The 19,298-nt window shown below is 40.0% G+C and overlaps 1 long non-coding RNA gene across 1 annotated transcript in view; it reads right to left on the reverse strand.

Annotated features, from left to right (window-relative positions):
* Nucleotides 1–19,298, reverse strand: part of LOC306933811 — a 68,356-nt gene that overhangs the window by 6,163 nt on the left and 42,895 nt on the right. The window lies entirely within an intron of this gene.

Here is a 19,298-nt window from a genome sequence, read left to right on the forward strand (position 1 = left end):
AGAGAGAGTGAGATTCATAATGATAATAATAATAATAGCCATGCTATTATTGAGTATATTAACCATTCTGGGCGGGAACCCCTTTTGGTGTTTTAAGCATTGTGTCATACTTTAGCTATTTAAAATAGCAGATCTACAAGCTCATAGCTTGTAGGTCTGCTATTTTTGAAAAATCGTGAAAATGTGGCACACATTTGGAATATATATTCTTTCAGAGTGAACGTTTTGAACTCAAATGTTTGCTTCTGGGAGGTCCCTGGAACAAACATATTTTCAGATGGGGGTCAGCGGCCAAGTACATATAATGTTTTGGGGTCCTTGACATGAAAATGTTTGAGAACCACTGATATAGAAACATAGGTTTTTCAGAAAACTGTCAGGATTTAGAAGACATTTGTAGAATCGCCCTTAGGTCTAAAAGGGAAGTGTTCATTACCTTAGTATTGGTATGATGGTGGTCTGAGGAGACCTGTTGGCTCTCCCAGTGTCAGATCTGGTCCTGAGGTCCACCAGTGTTACAGCTTTCCAGCTCCCGATGTTATTAATGTTACTTATCCAGTTACCACCATCTAATCTGTGGAAAATAGGGCAGGTATACAGTCGTTGTGGTTTGGTTTGAAAAACGAAGCAGTTATATTGTATATTGTTGAAGAAGCAGACAGTATAGTAATAGTGGCCTATGTAATTTATATTTCTAAAAACAGAATAAACCGAACCAAATCATATTTCTTAATCATTTCACCCAAAAGGTTTAAAACATAAAATATATAATGTATATGACTATTGACATACAAATGACACTGGTTGTCAAAATGATGTAACATGAGAGGATTAAATTAGTTTTAAATGACCAATTTATGATTTCACTTGGCCAAATTATTTCTGGAATTGGGCCTTTATTAAGTCACATAATAAATAATAATAATAATAATGTTGATTGAACCTATGTAGAGCTTTAATTGGACCAGAACATCTGTGTAAAAGATGAGAATCCCGTTTAAATTAGCATTGCTTTTGCTGTGTCATGTATGGCTCTTCACTCACTGCAGCTGGAAGGGAGCGTTGCTGCTAAGCAGTCGACTCATGACTCCTTCTCGTAGACACCAGTCAGTGTTGCTCTGCACCGTGTTCACCACCAGGGCTGTCTGAGTACCACATGAAGACCCACTACTGCAATCCCATGAGTCATCTGAGCATGAAGAAAAGCCTGTCTTATACCGCAGGACCACCTGAAAGTAATCAGAATTACTATATATTTTTAGTGCCAGGAGGGATAGCGAGATACATCATAACTATTATTTGTTTTGTTTTGTTTTTCTTGTCTTTTTGTTTGTAATTGTATGGTTTGTTTTGTTTTTTGTCGTATGTTGCACGTAGTATGTTGGACCAAGGGTGCGGGGTGGGGGGGTGTAAGAGCACAAAGGGAAAAAATATTTTTTTTAACTTTTGACATGAATTGGATTATACTGTACCTGTTTGTACCTCATTTTGTCAAAAGCAAAAAAAGCTATTATGTGACAGGGCGGAAGAGGAATTTTCAAAAAACTGCAATATTCATTGGCTCATAAAAGCCTAATTTAGATAGATTTGAACTCTTTTTCATATCATTAAAAATGGTGGGTGATCTAAAGGTCAGAGGTCAAAAGTCAGAACACGAAGGTTGTTTGGCATGAGGAGACGCATCTTTTTGTTTATTTTTTATTTTTGCAGAAATACGCAAATGGCAACAAACTGCTCCATTCCCATTGAAATGCATTGGCAGAATCTGCTGTCATAGGTAGAATAAAAGTGTGGTGCGACCGTGCCCTAAAACTAAATAGCATTTAAAAATCACACCTCTTATACATCATCATACATCATGAACAACTGAATTTATGTAATTGGTTAGACGATTTGCACGTCTACATATGACGTAAATCTTCTTTTCATTGTCAATGGCATTTAATGTTTGTGTTGCCACACATTTACCTCATATATATTTGGCGGACCTTTGACCTAATTTCTCCTTTCATTGTCATTGTCAAATATGAGACGTGTGGGGACAAGAGCTGTATATAAAAAAAACAAAAAAAACACTATACTAAGTAATACATTTAAAAACGTTTACAGTAAAAACTAAAGTGATTCCCGTCGGGCGGGCCGTTGGGATATTGCAAGTGGGCCCAACAAAAACAAAGTTTAACGTGAAAAGATGTTTTCTTTAAAACCTTGACAAATGTGTCTTCATTCTGATACAGATGAATAGCAACTTAAAGTATACCACATTAGTTCCACTGATCCGAGCCAGAAAACAATTGATTGATCATGAAAATAAGCTGCCCACGGCCCACCCATCTGGCCCACCCATCTGAGAACACAGTGGAGATGTTCAAGTGGTCCCTGATCCAGAAAAGGTTGGGAAGCACTGAGTTACACAATAGAACATTAATTACATTCATTTGTATTTCGTACAATTTAGTCACAACATAAACACATTTACAGTTTAGAGGTTTTAGTTTATTAAGTTTATTAAGGATCCCCATTAGTCTACACCGTAGTGGAGGCTATTCTTCCTGGGGTCCAGGCAAAAAAACATCACAGTACAAATCATGAAATGCAGTACAAACAAAATGTATAACAGTAAAATTAAAAGAAAAAAGATTTGTCAGTCCGAAAAAACAAAAAAATAATAACCTAATTTAATATAATTTCCTTTCTGACTATTGCTGCCTTGAGTTTCCTTTTGAAACAAAATGTAGGTCTATTTCCTGTTAGAGTCAAATGTGGGTGGAGCGCACGCCAGTATATGCAATGGCTCTGTACATGACTGTTTTCTTAAGTGCATTGGTTTTGGGACAGGAGAGTGAAACAACGATAAAACATATAATGCATGACAGAACATGGATTTGGTTTGGAGAATTGCAAATGTCAATCAATAGACAGATCACCTACCGAGACAGATCCATCTGGGTTGGGGTCCTCCGGGTCAAAGGTCATGACCGTTCCACGAAAGTGGGTCGCCTGAGCTCCACAGAGCAACAGCAACAGGAATGGTGTTGAAAAGAGACTCATGATTTGGTGAGAGAGAGAGATTACTGAGTGGACGTACAGTAAGCAACCAGGTTATATACTGTAGGACGGTATGAGGATGTCTGTGGACATTTCTGTTGAGTAGGCAGGGCTTGGCTCCAGCTCACAACTTGGCACACGCACGCCTCACACCTGATTCCAGTTCCCTCGTCTCCCAGCTGCCTGCCATCAGCTCATCACCTTTTTTCCTATAATTTTTTATCCCACAATTTTGCAACCCATTTCTTTCACCCAGTGTCAATTATCCAATGTAATCCTGGGCGCTACACTTCCTCTGCCAACCTGGGGGGGGCAGCGGACTGACCTCATGCTTCCTTCTGTAGTCCAAGCTGCTTCTTTCCGTGCACCTGACAGGGGAGTTTCCCCGGCCGGACGTAGCGCGGCCAGTTCCTTTCCCCTCCATCAGTTTTTTGTGAGGGTACCTACCCTAGGGGACACGGGGAGAACATGTGAGGGTACCTACGCTTGGGGACACGGGGAGAACATGTGAGGGTACCTACCCTAGGGGACACGGGGAGAACATGCAAACTCCACACAGACAGGCCCTTTCGCCAACCCCGCCTCCGGTATGGGCACTGATGACGTGTTCTGCTCAACCCTGGTCAGCCTTTTTGATCACAAATTAATCAATATCGACATGAAAAAGCCGTATCGGTCTGCTACTGTACTAACGTAACAGTAACACACGCATGCACAATTTTCCGGCCTGTGGTGTCTTTGAGCTGGGTGCCACTGACCAGTGACCACTGTGCTTGTGTAGGACTATGCATGGCCCGGGCGGCTAGTGTAGCGGTCCGGGCACATGGGCTGATACGCCAGCCTGGCGGCGCGGCGCGGGTTCGACTCCCAATCCCGACGACGTTTGCCGCGTGTCTCCCCCCCTGTTCTCTCTCCCCCTTTCCTGTCACCATACTGTACACTATCCAATAGTAGGGGTCAGCCCAAAAATACATCTTGAAAAGGAAAAAAAGGACTACGCATGCTTACATCAGACTAAGCATGATGTTATCATGCTCAGTCTGATTTTAAAAGGTTGTAGTTTTGAATCAAACAAAAACTAATAATACTATTTTGAATCCACTTTCCACTCCATCTGGGATTGTGGCGACACATTATTTATAGGATTGCTTCTCCCTCAATCTGAAAGCGCCTTGACACTCTGTTTTATAAGACGGATTACTGATGAGAATTTATGAGAACTGAGCTGAGAGAGACAGGATAAAGTTGTTTATCTGCTTTTTGTTCCTTGATGACATGGCACAATATCACTTACCACACCTGCTCCAGTTACTATTTTACGGTCCAGGTTCCTCATAATCCTGCAGAGTTGGGCAAGGCAGCATTCTCTGTCATTGGTCCAACTCATGGAATGGGCTTCAGAAGTCTCTCGTCTATTCAGTTCAACCTGATCAGTCATTCGTTGAAACTGTGGTAAAATTATTTATAAGGGACCAAATTATTATTTTTGGTCCCTTTTATTGTATTTGTCTGTTTTTTTTTCTTCTCATTCTTCTTCCGCCAAAAATGGCAGTTCTGGCATACTTTTACTCAAGTACATTTTGAATTCCGGACTTTTACGATGCGATATAGAGTAGTTCTTTATCGCAGTATTGGTACTTATACTTAAGTAAAAAATGTGAGTACTTTTTCCACCACGGATATGATGGGACAGGATCGACATAAAACCAAAACCAAAAACAAACAAAACAAAAACAAAAAAAAATCAAGAGTCTGAAAATGTAAAATGTATTTAATTTAATGTTGTCTTTAACCTCTTTGCAAATGAACAAATCATCATTTCTTAGCAGCATGTCTTGCTCTATTTGCCAGTCAGGACTGTAATGGTATTATAACTAATGATTATCATCAGACTGAAAGGTAACCTGAGTAATGCCTCAGGCCTACAGAACCCACAAAGATATGTGTCAAACTATTTCTCCAGCTTGACTTCCTTCATGCCATCTAAACCACTGTTTCCCAAACAGTCGGTCGGGGCCCGTGTTTGGGTCACGGACAAACTTTTATGAGTAAAAGTAACATGTTGTTTCCTAACATTTTGTTTTTAATTATTATTTAAAAACATAATAAAGGTAACATTTTCATGGATTAGAAACAAATTCAATGGTTTTTTCAAAACAATTTCTTAAATGCCATGAATTAGAATGTTTAAGAAGTAGTGAAAATAGCCAATCTACAAACTCACAATGCATCACATGTGGCACACGTTGTGTGCTTGTATAGAGGTAGGGTAAGTGATGTGTTTTGGTTAAAAAATAAATTATTTTGTTAAAAGGTTAAATCACTACGGTATATTCTGATAGTGATCATTTGGGGTCTCCCTGTCTCCCTCCTAACCTGACTCTCCAGCAGGGGGAGTGGTTTTACCAGGCTATCTCTCTCCAGCTCAAAACAGAAAATACATTTTCAGGTATAGGTTTTCAGCCAATCAGGAGAAAGTAGCTATTCATCAACATAATTTGTTATAGTGTTCCAGTTCCAAATGTGTCTGCACATTTCTGTCTTACATTTCTTGTAATCACTTACAATTCCAACCCATTTAGACCTGAGGCTGATTCTAAAAATAAAAAAAGGCTTCTAAAACAGTTTTCAGAGAAACCTATGTTTCTATGTCAGTGGTGCTCAACCTTTTTCATGTCAAGGACCCCCATAATTATCTGTATTTGGCCATGGACCCCCATCTGAAAACATGTTGGTCCAGGGACCCCCCTGCAGAAGCAAAGATTTGAGTTAAAAAATGTTCGCTCTAAAAGAATATATATTCAAAGATTTGGCCATTTTTAGCCCAATTAGTGTTTTTTGTGCAAAACGAAAGCTTGGAATGGATTCAGAATCATGAAAACGCCCTAGTTTGACACATCACATCATGCTACTTTGCATGATGACATTTTGAATGTTTTGCCTTATATAGGTTAGTAATGGTATATGGTCACACTCACATATATAACCCCCTATTGTGAAAATTGCCCAACATATAGCATCTGGCAGTTTCTAAATGCTGGGGACCCATACTCGACATTTCTTACATAAAACTTTAGGGTACTCAAAATGTCCAGGTTCACAATGGTAAATGGTAAATGGTGCATTTATATAGTGCCTTTATCCAAGGCGCTTTACATAGATTGTGCATTACATTCACCCATTCACACACACATTCATACACCGATTGCAGTGGAAGCCATGCAAGGTACACAGCACATCGGGAGCAATTTGGGGTTCAGTGTCTTTCCCAAGGACACTTTGACATGTAGACAGGAGGAGCCGGGTTTCGAACCGCTGACCCATGGATCATTGGATGACCTGTTCTACCTCCTGAGCCACAGTCGCCCAATGGGGCTCTATGGGCTGGCAAGTACACTACTACACCTGACAAAAGTTGAAGACAAGAAGTAACAACTACAGCTACAGCACCCCCTTCTGGTATGCCTCTGTAACTTCACACATAAATGGAGCTTGGAGATTAATGTAAAATATATTATATTATAAAATATATTTTTTAATATAAAAGTTGTGTTTCTACGAGTGGCTGGATTTGAACTGATGGCCTCCTGATGCAGTGCAGCATACAGTGGGCCTAGGCAGACAATGGCCATAACATGAATAAGGCTGTCAAAAATAACATCAAAATCTGAAATGAACACTTGAAAAGCCAAACTAAATAATCACAACAAACTAAGAACTTGAGAAACTGTTTAAACAGGCTAAACCTTACAAATGAAGGCCCTGCTTGGCAGCTCTCCCTTAAGCCAAATTCCAATACCCAAAATCTCGGCCACTCGCTCACTCCCACTCGATCACTCGGGGTCATTCCAGCTTGACCCGGAAATGGTTAACGTTCCGATTGTTAAAGTGCTCCATCGAGGAGGAGAGTGGAGTCGAGTGGAGGAGCCGAGTGGGCTCTCCGAGACCGCATAGAGCGAGTGTACATCAGGTGCAGGCTCGGTGGGGTATGTTGTCTCCTCGCTGCGGATTTCAGCATCACGTGTACATGTTTTTTTCCTTCTCCAGTGACATAAGTCCGCCTCCTCCACATGTGGCACAGAAAACACTGCTTGAAACCCGATACTATGCACCCCCCCCCCCATCCACTAGCTGCCGGCCGCTGCGGCTGATGAGACGCTGTCGCTGACCCAACACACACATGCACGCACACACATTAAACTAAAAAGCTTTGCTGTTTGTTGAAGAGACACATTTTCGCTGAATTAATAGAGCAGAGCTTCAGAATGATACAGTAGCCTATGTATAGCCTATGTGAAAGTGAAAGGACCACAACAAGCCACTGGCTTTATTGCGTTGTGTGATATAAGCATAATAAAAGTAGGCTATATTGTGCGCACCTCAAAAGCTATAGTTAATTTCTCTCTGTGCATGCCTGAATGCACAGACTGCTATGAATGACGGTGACAAATATGTATTTATTTATATGTGGACTGAACTGAATATGTAAGTCAGAGAGACTACCTATAATAATTCCTGTTATAGTGTCCGTTATTTGCAAAGACTGTCGGAGGAGGGACTGTCCGAGGAGGGGAGGGGGGGGGGGGGGGTATTTATACGAGCAAAAAGGAACGCGGGCTGCGGGCAGGTCAGGAATTCCCTTCACATTCACAATCATATAATATAAAAGTGTGCGCATCCTGGCTTATTCACTATTTCAGGAATAAATAGCCTTGTTGCACATGTTACCAATACATACACATTGGCCTCGGTTACATGCACAAAAATGAATTGTCTATTCTGTAGACTGTATGGCTCTGGGTTCAGAGTTCCAGTGATCCAGCTGTGTGACACTATTGTTCCACCACTTTTGCTTTGGCAATGTAAACGTATGTTTTCCCATGCCAATAAAGCCCTTTGAATTGAATTGAATTGATTCACGTCATAAGTGATCACGGAATGTGCCGTCGCTTTGAAATGACAGCGGAGTACATTCCGATTCTAGAGGCAAATCCACTCCACCACTCTGTCCTCGCATTGAATCCTCTCCTCCTCCACTCCTCCTCGCTGGGGGCGGAGCCGAGGAGCGAGTGGAGGACGCGAGGGGAGTGAGCGAGTGTGAAAGTTGCGGTATTGGAATTTGGCTTTAGTGTTGTACTAGTCAGCTCCAAGTCACAACTCATGAGACTCCTCACCTGAAGCCTCCCTTTTATAACGGGTGAGCCACACCCATAATACAGATTAGCAATTTACTGACAATTAACTCCATATATCTGATATCCTATATAAACAGCCATACCCTTATACCAAAAACTTGAACAACACATATACATTTTAGACTTTAGATACCAATAATATACATAATATACAAAATACACTTTAAAATAATATTGCAAACAGCTACACCCAAACAGACACTTCCGGTCGCCAACTTTTATGAGTAAAAGTAACATGTTGTTTCCTAACATTTTGTTTTTAATTATTATTTCAAAACATAATAAAGGTAACATTTTCATGGATTAGAAACAAATTCAATGGTTTTTTCAAAACAATTTCTTAAATGCCATGAATTAGAATGTTTAAGAAGTAGTGAAAATAGCCAATCTACAAACTCACAATGCATCACATGTGGCACACGTTGTGTGCTTGTATAGAGGTAGGGTAAGTGATGTGTTTTGGTTAAAAAATAAATGATTTTGTTAAAAGGTTAAATCACTACGGTATATTCTGATAGTGATCATTTGGGGTCTCCCTGTCTCCCTCCTAACCTGACTCTCCAGCAGGGGGAGTGGTTTTACCAGGCTATCTCTCTCCAGCTCAAAACAGAAAATACATTTTCAGGTATAGGTTTTCAGCCAATCAGGAGAAAGTAGCTATTCATCAACATCATTTGTTATAGTGTTCCAGTTCCAAATGTGTCTGCACATTTCTTTCTTACATTTCTTGTAATCACTTACAATTCCAACCCATTTAGACCTGAGGCTGATTCTAAAAATAAAAAAAGGCTTCTAAAACAGTTTTCAGAGAAACCTATGTTTCTATGTCAGTGGTGCTCAACCTTTTTCATGTCAAGGACCCCCATAATTATCTGTATTTGGCCATGGACCCCCATCTGAAAACATGTTGGTCCAGGGACCCCCCTGCAGAAGCAAAGATTTGAGTTAAAAAATGTTCGCTCTAAAAGAATATATATTCAAAGATTTGGCCATTTTTAGCCCAATTAGTGTTTTTTGTGCAAAACGAAAGCTTGGAATGGATTCAGAATCATGAAAACGCCCTAGTTTGACACATCACATCATGCTACTTTGCATGATGACATTTTGAATGTTTTGCCTTATATAGGTTAGTAATGGTATATGGTCACACTCACATATATAACCCCCTATTGTGAAAATTGCCCAACATATAGCATCTGGCAGTTTCTAAATGCTGGGGACCCATACTCGACATTTCTTACATAAAACTTTAGGGTACTCAAAATGTCCAGGTTCACAATGGTAAATGGTAAATGGTGCATTTATATAGTGCCTTTATCCAAGGCGCTTTACATAGATTGTGCATTACATTCACCCATTCACACACACATTCATACACCGATTGCAGCGGAAGCCATGCAAGGTACACAGCACATCGGGAGCAATTTGGGGTTCAGTGTCTTTCCCAAGGACACTTTGACATGTAGACAGGAGGAGCCGGGTTTCGAACCGCTGACCCATGGATCATTGGATGACCTGTTCTACCTCCTGAGCCACAGTCGCCCAATGGGGCTCTATGGGCTGGCAAGTACACTACTACACCTGACAAAAGTTGAAGACAAGAAGTAACAACTACAGCTACAGCACCCCCTTCTGGTATGCCTCTGTAACTTCACACATAAATGGAGCTTGGAGATTAATATAAAATATATTATATTATAAAATATATTTTTTAATATAAAAGTTGTGTTTCTACGAGTGGCTGGATTTGAACTGATGGCCTCCTGATGCAGTGCAGCATACAGTGGGCCTAGGCAGACAATGGCCATAACATGAATAAGGCTGTCAAAAATAACATCAAAATCTGAAATGAACACTTGAAAAGCCAAACTAAATAATCACAACAAACTAAGAACTTGAGAAACTGTTTAAACAGGCTAAACCTTACAAATGAAGGCCCTGCTTGGCAGCTCTCCCTTAGTGTTGTACTAGTCAGCTCCAAGTCACAACTCATGAGACTCCTCACCTGAAGCCTCCCTTTTATAACGGGTGAGCCACACCCATAATACAGATTAGCAATTTACTGACAATTAACTCCATATATCTGATATCCTATATAAACAGCCATACCCTTATACCAAAAACTTGAACAACACATATACATTTTAGACTTTAGATACCAATAATATACATAATATACAAAATACACTTTAAAATAATATTGCAAACAGCTACACCCAAACAGACACTTCCGGTCGCCAACTTTTATGAGTAAAAGTAACATGTTGTTTCCTAACATTTTGTTTTTAATTATTATTTCAAAACATAATAAAGGTAACATTTTCATGGATTAGAAACAAATTCAATGGTTTTTTCAAAACAATTTCTTAAATGCCATGAATTAGAATGTTTAAGAAGTAGTGAAAATAGCCAATCTACAAACTCACAATGCATCACATGTGGCACACGTTGTGTGCTTGTATAGAGGTAGGGTAAGTGATGTGTTTTGGTTAAAAAATAAATTATTTTGTTAAAAGGTTAAATCACTACGGTATATTCTGATAGTGATCATTTGGGGTCTCCCTGTCTCCCTCCTAACCTGACTCTCCAGCAGGGGGAGTGGTTTTACCAGGCTATCTCTCTCCAGCTCAAAACAGAAAATACATTTTCAGGTATAGGTTTTCAGCCAATCAGGAGAAAGTAGCTATTCATCAACATCATTTGTTATAGTGTTCCAGTTCCAAATGTGTCTGCACATTTCTTTCTTACATTTCTTGTAATCACTTACAATTCCAACCCATTTAGACCTGAGGCTGATTCTAAAAATAAAAAAAGGCTTCTAAAACAGTTTTCAGAGAAACCTATGTTTCTATGTCAGTGGTGCTCAACCTTTTTCATGTCAAGGACCCCCATAATTATCTGTATTTGGCCATGGACCCCCATCTGAAAACATGTTGGTCCAGGGACCCCCCTGCAGAAGCAAAGATTTGAGTTAAAAAATGTTCGCTCTAAAAGAATATATATTCAAAGATTTGGCCATTTTTAGCCCAATTAGTGTTTTTTGTGCAAAACGAAAGCTTGGAATGGATTCAGAATCATGAAAACGCCCTAGTTTGACACATCACATCATGCTACTTTGCATGATGACATTTTGAATGTTTTGCCTTATATAGGTTAGTAATGGTATATGGTCACACTCACATATATAACCCCCTATTGTGAAAATTGCCCAACATATAGCATCTGGCAGTTTCTAAATGCTGGGGACCCATACTCGACATTTCTTACATAAAACTTTAGGGTACTCAAAATGTCCAGGTTCACAATGGTAAATGGTAAATGGTGCATTTATATAGTGCCTTTATCCAAGGCGCTTTACATAGATTGTGCATTACATTCACCCATTCACACACACATTCATACACCGATTGCAGCGGAAGCCATGCAAGGTACACAGCACATCGGGAGCAATTTGGGGTTCAGTGTCTTTCCCAAGGACACTTTGACATGTAGACAGGAGGAGCCGGGTTTCGAACCGCTGACCCATGGATCATTGGATGACCTGTTCTACCTCCTGAGCCACAGTCGCCCAATGGGGCTCTATGGGCTGGCAAGTACACTACTACACCTGACAAAAGTTGAAGACAAGAAGTAACAACTACAGCTACAGCACCCCCTTCTGGTATGCCTCTGTAACTTCACACATAAATGGAGCTTGGAGATTAATATAAAATATATTATATTATAAAATATATTTTTTAATATAAAAGTTGTGTTTCTACGAGTGGCTGGATTTGAACTGATGGCCTCCTGATGCAGTGCAGCATACAGTGGGCCTAGGCAGACAATGGCCATAACATGAATAAGGCTGTCAAAAATAACATCAAAATCTGAAATGAACACTTGAAAAGCCAAACTAAATAATCACAACAAACTAAGAACTTGAGAAACTGTTTAAACAGGCTAAACCTTACAAATGAAGGCCCTGCTTGGCAGCTCTCCCTTAGTGTTGTACTAGTCAGCTCCAAGTCACAACTCATGAGACTCCTCACCTGAAGCCTCCCTTTTATAACGGGTGAGCCACACCCATAATACAGATTAGCAATTTACTGACAATTAACTCCATATATCTGATATCCTATATAAACAGCCATACCCTTATACCAAAAACTTGAACAACACATATACATTTTAGACTTTAGATACCAATAATATACATAATATACAAAATACACTTTAAAATAATATTGCAAACAGCTACACCCAAACAGACACTTCCGGTCCCCATACTTGCGACATTGAGCGACTATCAGGTGTGCTTGTATACGTTCTTTTTTTTAAATGACCTCACAATGGTGCAGACTTGCTCAGTAAATAAGTGCCACAGCAGGTCACGTCCAGAAAACTGAATTAGATTTTCAGCTTTCCAGCATGGAGACAGCATCAAGGAACCCAGATTGACGAGTTTACAAAAAGACGTAGAATGGCTTGGATCTCGGCTGTACGGCGCACGGGTGCAGAGACATAACGTTCAACAAAGTATCTAAGCACAGCCGGCCCGTGTTTGTTCACAACATTTTCCTTGTCCTTGTAATGTATTTGGGCCCGACGTTCTTTCTATCCATCCTGGTGTTGGTTCACTATGTTGTTGCCAAGAACGAGCTCAATATTTACAAAAACATACCACCGTCACTCTATTCTGAGTGATGTGGGCTAGAATTTAATGCCCACGAGAGGGCCGTCCCTAGCTTTTCAGACGCCGCCCCCCTCTTGGTGACGTACACGTTTTCACACGCTTATGACATGCCTAAATTGTAGGCTACATACGTAGGCCTACAGACTGACAGGCTGATTGGCTGCTGCCACAAACAGATTGACACGCATTTTACACGCAACAAGTGATTGATTGATTGAAATATGTATTAACAGTTTGCAGAATTACAGTACATTTCAAGCACAACTCAATACAAAGACTGTTAACTGTGAGTGGACGACCCAATAAAGCATTACACTTGTTTACAAGAGGGTCCACCTTGTTCAATTCATCAAAACATTTAAAGACGTACAAATAGACACTTCTATAAAGCCAAAGAACAGAACAGGAATTCATCATAAAGGAGGTAAAAAGGGAAAATAAACATATACAGTGAGGGGAAAAAGGGGTGGGGTGGGGGGGGGGGTGTAGGTCCATGTATTGTAAGCGAGTGGTAGTGTGTGTAAGTAGGCTGTAGAAAGTCAGGGTTTGTTGGAATTATGCGCCGTCAGAATAACGCTCCATTGAACTAATGCGCCATCGGACGACAAAGACACCATTTAATTGTGATTAAGACTTAGCTCATAAGAACAGTGTTTGGCTCACAGCGGTCACGTTTATGTACGTGAAGCAGGTAGGCCTAGACAAGGAGAGTTACTTGAGCATAAAAAGCAAACAAATGCAAAATTTAAACATGCTGTTCGTTTTATTAAGAAAAATGAGAACACCATGAGGGCTGATTCGCTTGCAAGGAAGCTGCAAAAAAGTAACTTTGATGACTTCTGGAAACAGGTCAGGCATAACTCTAAAACCTCTTTACCATCTGATATTGAGGGTGTCTGTGGCCAAGACAAGATTGCTAAAGTGTGGCGAGCAAATTACTGTAATCTTTTTAACTGTGTCAAAAGCAATACAGTGGTAATTGATAATGTGGATCTGTGTGCAAAAAATATGGTAGTCAAGTCGGCTGATGTTTCTGCTGCCATCAGGGTGCTTGACAATAACAAGGCTTGTGGCCTGGACTATATTACCGCAGAACACCTAAAGTATGCCAACTAGGCTCTGCCCACTGCTTGCTATGTGCTTCACAGGTCTCATGTTTCACGGGGTCCTCCCTGAATCCATTAGGCATATGTCTGTAATGTTGGTACCTGACCTGAAAGACAAGGCTGGGAAGCTATATAGCATTGACAATAATAGACCTATTGCTCTTGCCAGTGTCTTGTCTAAAATACTGGAAAGAATCCTACTAACTAGACTGGAGGCTGGAGCTGTGTATCCTCACAATTGATAATCAGTTTGGGTTTAAAAGAAAGCATGGCACGGATCTATGTATTTATGCCTTAAAGGAGATTGTTGACAAATACAAGAACCAGAATACCACTGTATTTTTATGCTTTATTGACGCGTTGAGAGCTTTTGATCATGCATACGGGGTGAGGAGTATGCAGAGGCTCAAAGTGGCCTATAACGATGCTATGAGGTTGTTGCTCCACATTCCTATGGCATAGGGCCAGTCAAATAAGAGTGGTGTCAGTGGGAAGGAAACATTAGTTGACTAGCTAGCAATGCTCCCTTCTGCAGTGAGTGAAGAGGGAGGCGCTATCGCTATGGTATAACATTTTTTTTGTGTATGGGATGAGCCAAAATGGTGGCCCATCCCATTCGTTCCACACAGGGGCTAATAATGAAATGTAAAGTACAGTGAGCAAAAACTGTTGTGTTAAAGGTTTGTTTCCTTTGCGTTTAGCATCAGATCAACTTTGGCACACTAACCCAACTCTCACTCACAGAGGCAGCTCTGTGCCGGTTCTACTTGATTAACAGCTGGCACATTGGCCTATTTAGACAATGGATCTCATGGTGTATTGTACACTACTGAAACAGTAATGGCTGCACCCAGGGCACCCCTCTGTGGATTAGTCCATAGTCCGGTTCTGTCAGCTTCTGTGGCAACATATTCTCACCCCCAACTCGTCACTTAATGAAGGGCTGTCAGTTGCCCCTAAACTTCCCACCTCAGACTTTCCCGGTCCTGCTAGAAGTGACAAGTTGGGGCCTGGGGCGTAAATGTGTCAAGTCACGTGACCACTGGCTTTATTTTGCTACGAATATAAAATTAAAGCTAGTTCCTGCGTTATAAATCCCGTTTTGATTATTTCCCTAGTGAGAATTAATTTTATCCCTTCCATCTACTTTCTGGAAATGCATAATGAACGGCCTGATTTACGTCGTTGTCTGTATGCATGCATCTAATATAAATCATATATTAATATATATATATAGCCTATGATTACAATATATAGCCTCTGGGTGGCTGAAATTCCCCCGCAGGTAAGGTATACCTAATTCGAGATATTTAATGCGATATATCGGTTGTCTTTCTAACTTTTTATTTTTTGTTTGGGTCTCGTTGCATAGTCAGTCCAGTACTACACATCTCTATGACAAACCAGTGCTTTGGTAGTGTAGCGGTCTGTGCTCTTGCCCCAGGATTTATTTTTGCGTGTGGCAGCAGGTTCAAATACCGCTCATGGCAACCACTTATATGAACTTATAATGTTCTTTTGTATATTGTGTATGGACACAAACTACATTTTAGACGGTATCATTATTGTAAATCATTTGATAACACTTCTATCAAGAAAGACGTTGAGTATTGTATTTTTTAAACGGTCTATAAACTTGTTGCTATGGTAATAACGCTACAACACTCTGGCGGAAGTCACATGACTTCAGCCAGACCCGGAAATGAAATTTGTTTTCAACAACAACTAGTCTTGTGTAGTGCACCGTGCACAATCTCCGAATGCTAGTAGTAGTATAATCATTTGGAAATTGGTAAGGCAACACTTTGGCGACGCTTGACTAAACAACAACAACAGCGTGGACAACTTGAGTTGGGACAACTGCACTGAACTGGATTTTAACATCGCTACATCTTTTAAGGTAAGATAGTATGTGATTGTAAGCCATTGGCATTTTCAGCTAAAGCAAACTCAAAATGTCGTAGTATCTTTACGATTTCGTGCAACACTAACTGGGCTAACGTTACTTAAAAATAATATAGCCCTACTTGTAATCAATTTAGCATTCATTGCTAATTATCCAATGCTATTGCATACAGGTTTAACAAAAAGCTTTTCAGGCTTGTGCTCTGGGCCAAAGTTAACCGCAAATTGCAACGTTTTGGACATAGGAATGAGTTGACCCCATAATGTGGTCATCCCTATGTTCCCCACTTACCTTAGGGTTTAGGGTTAGTGTTAGGTTTCTGGTTTAAGGACTTCAGTGTTTTGTACTATACAATTGTATGTATAAGTACAGAACAAATAATGTTTGTTTTTGCCATCTTTGTTGAAGAGTCTGAGCAATTATGTTTTATTTTATGCCAGTGTTAATTTAGACTAGATAGTTTAAGTAGCCTAGGCAGGCCTAAAGTTAAATGGATTATTCAAAGACTGAGCTTAAATCAGAATTTACTAAAAGTAACACCAAGACTAAGTTGCTAAAATACGTTTAGAATTACTAAAATTACTAGGTTAGGTTTCTGGTTTAGGTTTATTCTAAGTGGGGAAGAAAATAACCTATTTTGCATGGTGGGGAACATAGGTACGCTCCCATTATAATCCATCACTTAGAGTTCACATTGATTGTATAGGCCTACTGTACGTGGGAATAGATAGCGAGTATTCACATTATTGATTGTATTGTATTGATTTTACATACATTGACAGCCTGTACAACTCCCAACTGGCTGCTCCATTGTTTAATTAGAATGATTGACTATAGCTATACATGTTGCCAAGTGCTGAAGTGTTTCCCTATTCCAGGGGTGCCCACACGTTTTTTAATTGAGAGCTACTTTCAAAATGACCAGCTCAACAAGATCTACCCACCAAAAAAAGTATTCTCATTGCTAAAATAGTTTATAAATGTACCTGAGGGGGCTTTGGAATAGCGGCTCTGGCTTTACAAATGTCCTGGAATAGGACATTTTATTTTTTTATTTTAAATTATATATATTTTTAGGAGCATGCCATGTGGTCTACCTGCAGAGCCTTTGTGATCTACTCTAAATAGTTGAGTGGGTTCAGTGAAATCTGTGTTGGGTAATGACCATAACAAAGAATACAATACAGACACTCTGACTGCGTTGCCACGGTGTTGCCATTCAGCTGAGAGGCAGGAACATTGACAGTCTCACACCTTGGTCAGAACAAAAGCCATTGATGTGCAAAATGGTTGATTACTGATTACCGGTAGTTTAAGACAGGCCTTTGCCCTCAGTGTAAACCATACCTAGTTAGAATCAATATACAGTTTAACAGAAATGGGGTAGGCCTACTAAATGAAACAATTTCATATTTCCCAGTACAGGTCAAAGTTGAACGAAAGTTGCGCTATATGGTTGAAATAGGTCAACAATACAAATTACGCTAGTTTTGTGGATTTGATTGATTGATTGATTGAAAATTTTATTAACAGTTTGCAGAATTACAGTACATTTCAAGCACAAACTCAATACAAAGGCTGACTGTGAGTGGACGACCCAATTAAGCATTACACTTGTTTACAATAGGGTCCACCATGTTCAATTCATCAAAAAATCATCAAAAATCAATTCATCAATTTGATGAATTTGATGAATTCATCAAAAATCAAAAATCGATCCATTTATGTTTAATGCGTGACCCCCACCAAATGTCCGGAACTACTTGATATTCACCAAAACCAGTCCCAATATGGGACTCAGGGAATTAATTAATACCATTGCAACAACTATATTCATGGCAAGCATCTTACAGCTTTAGGAACTAACCCTTTAACCCTAAAAATAGCCTAGAATGTTTACATTTTCGCAAGAAAGTTAATTATACATATATTTTCCTACCCTGTTTGTTTTTAGTATGGATGCAGACGATTTGGCGATCCTCAATGAGGTGGATGAGCTTATTTCAGAGGAAGCACCTCTACCAGCGCGACTAGGTCCTGCACAACCATCGACAGTGAGGTCGGTAGAGAGAGACGAGAATGAACATTATAGTCAAGAGGCCAGCAAGCTAATTAACCCTATATTTTCCAACCTGTTTGTTTTTAGTTTGAATGCCGATGATTTGGCCATCCTAGGCGATGTGGACCAGCTTCTGACAGAGCAAGATCCTCCACCAGCAACAAAAAAGCCCCGTCCTGCACGACCACTGAAAGTGAGGTGGACAAAGAGAGATGATGATGGACATGTTCTAGCCAAGAGGCCAGCAGTTAGCCGGGGACAATCTGGACAGGGTTAGTATTAAGTTGGAAGCCAATATGTGCATCACTATGAATTTACTAAATCCAAATATTATTAAATTGATTCGTTTGACTTGGTTGTTTTGTTTGTTTCAAATAAGTGTAAGATTGCTTACATTGGAGGATAAATTAAAAGGTTAATAAGGGGTTTTGCCAGGTATCACTTGAAAATAAGGTCTCGACTCAAACCTCAGTGTGATTTTGTGAGCTTGTGGATCTGCATGTTTTGTTAAATATCCCAAAAAAGACAAATGGGAAAATAATATAAACATTTCTATATCAAAGCATATTAAACTTTTTGTAAGTCTGATCCCGAACATCTACAAATGTAAATTGTGTACAGCAATTTTCAAAACAAATGTGGTTATAAAGTAAAAATAGTGTTCACATATCTATCTGTCTATCTTTTCTTCATTACAGATACGCCATGCCATTCCAGGTCTGCTGCTCACCCTAGTACCGAGGCACGCTTTGATCCAGAGACTGCTTCAGAGACAGTCCCTGATGGTAGGTCATTCAATATGTAGTACTGTGTATAATGCAGTTTATTGTATCTGCGAAATGGCCCCTAGTCTTGTGTTTTTACCTGTAGGATGACCGATTGCCAAGCATCATTCACAATGTTATCTAACACTTTTGCAATTTAATTATCTAAGAATAAAAATGTTATTTTGTATAAAAATGTTCAAATGGTAGGCAAAATAATATTTGGCCTAATATGTAGTACTAGTCCATGTCTTTGTTTTACAATTCCTATAGAATGTCTTCTGCAAGATCTACTTCAGTACCAGAGTAGCTCTGATGACGAGCCAGAAGATCAAGATGTACCCCAAAGAGCTCCACTGGCTAAGGAGGATTGGAGCACCCGCAACGCACTTTTCTTCGAAAGGTGGAGAGCATTGAGACCATCTCTGATTAACAGCATCTTGGCACAGGAGAATGTGGCAACAGCTGCAACACGCATCTGCAGCCAGTGTCGGAACAACACGGCAGCTGTCAGGTGCAGAGACTGCCTCCCGTGCCCGTTCCTC

Source organism: Electrona antarctica, assembly GCF_951216825.1.
Source record: "Electrona antarctica genome assembly, chromosome: 12".
Taxonomy (NCBI): Eukaryota; Metazoa; Chordata; class Actinopteri; order Myctophiformes; family Myctophidae; genus Electrona; species Electrona antarctica.